Source organism: Magnolia sinica, chromosome 1 (genome assembly GCF_029962835.1).
Source record: "Magnolia sinica isolate HGM2019 chromosome 1, MsV1, whole genome shotgun sequence".
Classification (NCBI taxonomy): Eukaryota; Viridiplantae; Streptophyta; class Magnoliopsida; order Magnoliales; family Magnoliaceae; genus Magnolia; species Magnolia sinica.
The window spans coordinates 69503268-69511430 of NC_080573.1; positions in this window are offsets into that span (position 1 = coordinate 69503268).

Below are 8163 nucleotides of genomic sequence, written 5' to 3' on the forward strand. Positions count from 1 at the left end.
CCAAAATGTGTGAATATATGCGAAATGGACTACGAAAACATCTCTAACGAACTCGGGGGACCTAAACGGTGCAAATCGGGGGGAACCAAGGTGGACCCCGCACATTACGGCATCCCAGGGGGATGCCATCACCCTAGGTCTAGGGGACCATGATGGCATCGCGCCTAGGGCGAGGCCTCGTGGTCTACGAACAACAAGTCGGTCGGGCCGTTGCGGGCCGAGCGGGCCAGCCATTGTAGACGCATGTGGGGCGCACGAAATCATGTGGGGGCCCCTTATACCTCTCTATTTGCTTCATTTCTTTCATTTCCACCTCTCCAAGCTTTCCAAATCTCTGAAAGATCCCATTTTTCTCTGTCAAACCTCCCCTCCATTCTCATATCATCATCTTCTTCATCACTACATACACACCTCCCACCCTTCCTTTCAAACCCATCTCCTATCTCCCTTATTTCCTCCTATTTGGGCACACAAACCCTCATTGGTGTCTCAAAAATCTCAAAGTCCAACAACCCATCCTATCCCTCCATTTTGTTTCACTCTCATGGCTCTTTTTGAGCTAGTGGCGGCCATATTTTTACTTTTCACACTTCTTTCTCTCATGGGAAAGAAGAGGGCTTCCACGGATGGAGTCGGGCCTAGCCGCCCTACCTGTTCAAGGAGGTAGAAAGGAGCCAAGGCTAGCACAAGCATCGATTGGGAGCTAAGGATGAAGCGGGATCTCGATCCCCAAATTTCTCTTGAAAGAGCCCTACTGGCGGATATGGCACATGGAAAGTTTCAAGGCCATAGGATTCTCTTTGAAGTGCACGTGGATGAGAAACTATTTGGACTTTATCCGGTGATGAATCTCCTGTTGGACGCCGGGTGGGGTCCCATATTTGAGGGCAAATCTCATGCGAATGAGAGCACTGTCCGAGCCTTCTACGCCCATATATGAGAGCCACTATTGGAGACTCTACAGTTCTCTATCCTCGTGGGAAGGTGGGAAGCCATTGTCAATGTGGACTTGATAGCCTAAATCATGGGAATGTCGCGTGGAGAGGTACATGCTAGCGAGAAAAATCTCAGGAGCGTACGTGAAAGAGATCGCCGCACGCAATTTCTTTGTGGCCGACTTGTCCACTGGAATCAAGGTAATTACCTCATGGCGTCCAAGATGACTCCTGACTTCTGCCTGCTCCACCACATCTTCACATACAATGTATATCCCAGGTGGAGCAATCGCAGCGATTGTCGCGTTTAATGATAGACTTCCTATACCGAGCTGGGCAAGGAGACAAGTTGTGCCTGCCTACGTATGTACTACTACAGATAGTTCAGACTGCACGCTCTCCTAGGACAGACATTTCACTCCCATTCGGCCGACTTATATGCAAGCTTGCTCGTGAATTTGGCTATAGACTTGGCTCAGAAAAGCTTACGCCGATCCATTTCATCAATGACACTACTCTTAGCAACATGGGTATTAGGTCACGACAACGTTAAGCCCGACTCGATGAGAGTGAGGATGAGATGGGAAGTGAAGAGGAAGAAAGTGATGAAGAAGAGGACGAAAATGAAATAGAGGAAGGAAGCGAGGAAGAGGAAGAGCAGGAAGAGGAAGAAGAGGAGGCCCAAGACACTGATGAGGGCTCTCCACCTGCTACACTTGAACCCCACCATGAACGGGCTGCTCTAGAAGCCTGCTTGACTCAGATTGAGGAGGGCCAAGTCACCCTGCAATAGGAGGTCAGAGAGACCCAGGCCAAGCTTGAAGAGAATCAGGCCTTCATGAAGTAGAAATTTAAGAAGGTGTCTTGCACCTTGAAGGCTCTCCTGTGCTGCATGCAGGACAAGGGTGCCCCTCCACCATCACCAGATTCTGACAACTAATCCTATGTTGTAGTCGTCCTTGAGTTTTCTTTGCTTTCCTATTTCCTACGTTATAGCCTTGCTAGGCTTAGTAGTAGGGCAGATTTGATGGTGCGTTTGGTGTTTAAAGCTTTGATTAGATTAGCTCACATGCATCTTCTGTCATGATTCATGTAAAACTATATCTCATGTGTTGTGACAAATTTTGTTAAATGAAATGCATGCAGCTCCTTTTGCTATGAAATGTGTAGAATGCTTGAGAAATTGAGTGTTTTTATGCAAAAATCTTAAACATGTTGTACCCTATGTTGTGTATAGGGAATGCCTCCGAAAGTCACTTGGACTACAGCATGTCTTGCACTTGGCGGATCATTTGACGGGGCACCTCCCCTAAGCGATAGCCACACGAACCCCAGTTTGGGCCCTGATAGTGACACTATGTCGGATCCCCAGTCGGACACTAGCCCCACAAATGGGCTAACACCTATTGCACCACCGGTTCTAGAGCAGAACCATGCATCTTCGTCGATGCCTCACATGTATCAGGCTCCTCCTCCTGATAGGTTGGAGCAGATGATACTCCTTATGCAGCAGTAATAGCAGATTTAGACCACCATCGCTAAGGCCCTTGCCCAGAACATGAATGTGGTTCCACCTGCACCTCTTGTGCACCCTGTTGAAAACATAGGTGCCACTGGCTTGTTCGAGCGATTCCAGCGCTTCCGACCTTCCACTTTTGTGGGTACTCACAGACCTGAGAAGGCCGAGTATTGGCTTGACCGCATCTCTAAGATGCTGAAGCTGCTGCACTGCACCGAGGTAGAGCAAATCGAGTTGGTTACGTACATGTTCGAGAAGGAAGCAAGTCTCTGGTGGGACAGCATCCTTCGAACCATTGCTCTTGGTTACATATGGACATGGGAGGCTTTTAAAACACGCTTCCACGTGAAGTACTTTCCCCTCACGTACCGTAATGAGAAGGAGAGTGACTTCCTTTACCTCCATCAGGGAGGGATGACCGTGGCAGAATACTAGAATAGGTTCACGAAGTTGGACAGATACGCTCCTTTGATCCTAACAAACGAGCCGATGAAGATGCGACAATTTTCTGAGGGTTTGCGGCCTGAGATCTGCTTGAAGATGTGTTGCGCTAGCATTACAACTATGCTGAACTAGTGAGCATGTTCTTGCGAGCTGAGCAGGATGGGGATAGGTTATCCCGTACACGTGTACCCATGGGACCTAGGCCTCGACCAGAATTGTCGAGCAGACCGTTCCTCGGCAAGAGGCCGCATGCAGATTCTCTTCCTTGGCTTACGACTCCATTGACATAGCTGAGGCGACCTGATGTATGGTGTACCTATTGCAAGAGGTCGGGCCATTCTGACGCTTACTGTTTTACCCAGATGAGGGATAATGGCTTCATGCCCCCTCAGAAGATCAACCGTCAGATGCCCCCAGCTATCTCGGCTCCACCTCTATGTTCAGTACCACCTGCACAGTCTTCTTACTGGCCGCCTGTACCTCGATTTAGGCCGCCTCAACGACCTATGGCACCACAGCCGAATCGTTCTCAACAGGCGTGAGTACATGCACTTGCAGCTGAAGCATCTGAGGCAGCAGCTATAGTGCCTTTAGCCTTCGAGGTCATTGCCCACATCCAAGGTACACCCATATTCCTGTTATTGGACATTGGGTCCACTATTTCGATGATATCATGTTCTGCGGTCAAGCGCTTAGGGCTAAATATGACCCTTATGGTTAGGGTGAGAGTTATCGCAGCAGTAGGAACTTTTACAGATGTCACTAAGTTGTGTGAGGGTTGCTTAATAGATTTAGGGAGCAAGACAACATGCATTGACCTGATTGTCACCACGATATACCATTACGACGTCATCCTCGACATAGATTGGCTTACTGAAATGAGAGCTGAGATCGACTGCGAGACCTGACTAGTGACAGCACACGGACCCGAAAGCACAACCTTCACATTCCCCGTACAGGTCAGCTGCCCCTTCCGGGTTCTTTATTATTTTTCCCTATTGAAAGATCATAATGATCCAACACTTGAAAACACACTTGTGGTCCAGGACTTTTTGGAAGTATTTAAGACGATACCTGGATTACCTCCCCGGTGTGAGATTGACTTCACTATCGACCTTGTGCCTGGTGCAACACCCATTTCCTTACCCACATATCACATGCCTTCATGTGAGATAGAGGAATTGAGGAGACAAATTGATGACCTGTTGGACTCAGGTTTCATACGGCCTAGCGTGTCTCCTTGGGGAGCACCTGTGTTATTCGTGAAGAAGGATGGGTCACTGTGGTTGTGTATGGATTATCGCAGGTTGAACCAAGTGACAGTGAAAAACAAGTATCCTTTGCCGAGGATAGATGATCTGTTCGATCAGTTAAAAGGGGCACAATATTTCTCAAAGATCAACTTGCAGTTAGGGTATCACCAGTTGCACGTCAGGGATGAAGACGTGCAAAAGACAGCGTTTAGAACCAGCTTTGGGCATTACAAGTTCCTCGTTATGTCATTTGGACTCACGAATACACCCGCCGTGTTCATGGACATGATGAACCAGGTGTTTCGGCCGTATCTATACTGATTCATCATCATATTTCTAGATGACATCCTGATATACTCCAAGAGTCAGGAAGATCACAATGAGCACCTGTGAGAAGTCTTTGATACGCTCAAGAAAAACCAGTTGTTTGCCCAGTACAAGAAGTGTGACTTCTGGAAAGAATAGGTCAAGTTCCTGGGACATGTTGTGTCCAAGGAAGGAATAGTCGTGGACCTTGCTAAGGTGACCACAGTTCAGGACTGGAAGCAGCCCAGTTCGATTACTGAAGTGAGAAGTTTCCTTGGCCTGGTAGGTTACTATAGTCGTTTCATTAAAGACTTTTCCAATATAGCCAGACCGTTGTCTCAGCTCACTTGGAAGGATCTCAAGTTTGCCTGGAATGAGAAGGCAGAAGCAGCCTTTCAGGAACTGAAAGACAAGTTGACATTCGCCCCCGTGCTAGTATTGCCAGAGCAGGGGGTTAGATATACCATTTACACCAATGCCTCTCATGTTGGTTTGGGTTGTGTTCTGATGCAGAAGGACAGAGTGATTGCCTATGCATCGCAACAGTTGAGGAAGCATGAGGAAAACTACCCTACGCATGAGCCATCATCTTTGTATTAAAGCTCTGGAGACATTACCTCTATGGAGAGGAGTTCGAGCTCTTTTGCGACCACAAGAGCCTCAGATACATATTCACACAGAGAGACTTGAATATGAGGCAGCGACGGTGGATGGAAACCTTGAAGGACTTTAAGTTTAAGGTTTCCTACCATCCCGGCAAGGCCAACCTTGTGGTAGACGTGTTGAGCCGCAAGACAACAATAGCATTTGTAGCTCCGCTGATGATTGATGAATGGAACGTGATAGAGTTTGTGCAAGACTTTGAGCAGAAACTTATGGTAGAGGAACCGTTCGAGAGCAGCGCACATATTCATGTACAGCCACTTATCGATGACCAAATCAAAGTGGCTCAGTGGGAAGATGAAGGGTTAGTTGAGTTGAGAAAGCGAGCTAATGACAATAAAGACTCTGAGTAAAGAGGTGGTACAGATAGGGGTTTACGTTATTATGGCCGCCTATATGTCCCAAACCTTCATGACTTGAGAAGGGAAGTTCTCAAAGCTGCTCACAATTTGAAGATGGCGATGCATCCTGATAGTACGAAGATGTATCGAGATATGAACCGCTTGTACTGGTGGGATAACATGAAGGCCCACATAGTGGACTATGTATCCTGTTGCCTCACGTGCCAGCAGGTCAAGGCAAAACATCGTCGACTTCCTAGTTTATTTCAGCCCATGCCCATAGCTGAATGGAAATGGGATTTCATCTCTATGGATTTCATCTTAGGGTTACCGAAGACGAGGAAGGGACATGACTCCATTTGGGTGATTATGGACCGGTTGACGAAATTGGCTCATTTTCTCTCGATTAGAGTCTCAAACTCAGCAGACGATTTGGCCAGGTTGTACATCAAGGAGATAGTATGTCTACATGGAGTGCTTATGGAGATCGTGTCGGACCGAGATACGTGATTAACATCTATCTTCTGGACTCGTATCCAGGAAGCAATGGGTGTAAAACTGAAGTTCAGTACGTGTTCCACCTACAAAAGGATGGGTAGACGGAACGGGTGAATCAGGTGTTGGAAGATATGCTGCGAGCTTGTGTGTTTGATTTCAAGGACAGTTGGGATGACTATCTTCCTTATGTTGAGTTCGCTTATAACAACAGCTTTCAGGCGAGTATTGGCATGGCCCCCTACGAAGCACTGTATGGGCGTCCGTGTAGAGCACCGCATTACTGGGCAGAGGTTGGCGAGAAGAGTTTGATTGGCCCAGAGTTAGTACAGGCGACCTCAGAGAAGATCGACATTATCAGGAGTCGACTTCTTGCAGCACAGAGTAGAAAAAAGATCACGCCGATACGAGGCGGCGACCGCTAGAATTTGAAGTCGGGGACTAGGTATTCCTGAAGGTTTCCTAATGAAGAGAGTCCACCAGTTTGGAAAGAAAGAGAAATTCACGCCGAGATTCATTGGCCTATTCCAGATACTAGACCGAGTGGGTGTAGTAGCGTACTGCCTTCCTTTGGCCACACCACTCACCGGCATGCACAACGTATTTCACGTATCGATGCTAAAGAAATACGTTCCTGATCCTTCCCATATTATCAAATGAGAGTAGGTACAATTGAGTGAAGATGTTACTTATATACTGCGACCAACCCGTATCCTAGGCAGGAAGGAGCAGGTGTTGCGTAGTAAAGTTATTCCACTTGTGAAGGTACTGTGGACGCATCACACTGAGGAAGATGCTACTTGGGAAACAGAAGTCGAGGTCCACAAGAACTACCCTCAGATTCTCGAGGAGTACGAAAAGGTAATAATTTCGAGGATAAAATTTTTCTTTAAGGGGGGTAGATTGTAACGTCTCAAAAAAAAATTTGTACAATGACCCGAGTACCACCTCAAACAGAAATCGCTAAGGACCGAATCCTTTAGAAATTAGATGGAAATTAATTAAGTACTAAACTGAATTAATCGGCGAGTTAGTTCAAATCACTTTCTATACGAACTGCAAGACCCAAAACCAGTAGAATCGCTAACTCTACGTTACTTAAAAACCTAGGATCAATCTCAAAACCCAGTTGCTCTCGGGAGCATCTTGAAACTCCGTATCGGACCTGGACCGCATGTCAAAAGTCTGATTAACGTGAAGCTATAAGGTTATGACCGCCTTACTGGGCTTGACAACCATCTCGGGAATCAAGTCCAAATAGTATCCGAAAACACACAACTTAAGCCCGGAGCGAGGTGTGTGAGAAACGCGAATATCTTTAGAAAATGAACTCAAACTTAAGTGATTTGGGTCGTTCACTTGCAAGACAAATTTAAGATTTCAGACAGTCAGATTCTGACCCAACTACACCCTTGGATCAGGGAAATTTTTCTACAAATGTCAGTGCACTTGTGGCCCTGATCGAGTAATGATGATTGTTAAACTGAAATAGGTCCACCGCGGTTGATCTGTAAATTCGATCAGACCAAAATCTTAACCTGACATAGATCTATTGTCAGGAAACTTTCCCCAAACTATATGTAGGCAATGGACCTCCAAATGAGCTCCGTTAGCCCGAAACGAACAACTTTTGGCTATAACTTAAGTATACCATGGCCCTCGGGCCATTGACATCACTTCTGGGCCTATATAAGGGCCTTAACCCACACCTCTCTCATTCCATACGAATTTCCTAAACCCTAGGAGAGAGAAGAGAGAAAAGAGAAGGAGAAGGGGAGGAGAAGTGAGAGAGAGTTGTGGTTTGTTGCTGGGATTCATTCCCGCCACTCCACATGCTGAATCCCCTCTTCCGTGTCGCTATACTGGCAATTTTAACTTCATTTTTGGATAAGGAATCCTAACCCTAATCTGTTTAAGGTATCTAAACAGGTAGATCGGTGAAATAGCTAACCTATTTCATGCTATAGGTAGCCGTTGTGCCATAAGCAAAGGCGTAGTGTATGAACTGAGTTCGTAATCAGCGTACCGATGAAAGGTGCATACTATAAACATTTAGGTTATGGTTTTCAAGGCTTTCAATGTCAGTTAATGATTTATGACTGACTTGATTGCTGTCACATGTACTTGGATGCTTTGCTTTCCGTGTATTACACATATATATGAACTATGTTGAATATGATGCATTTCATGTGTTTGTTGAAATGTTT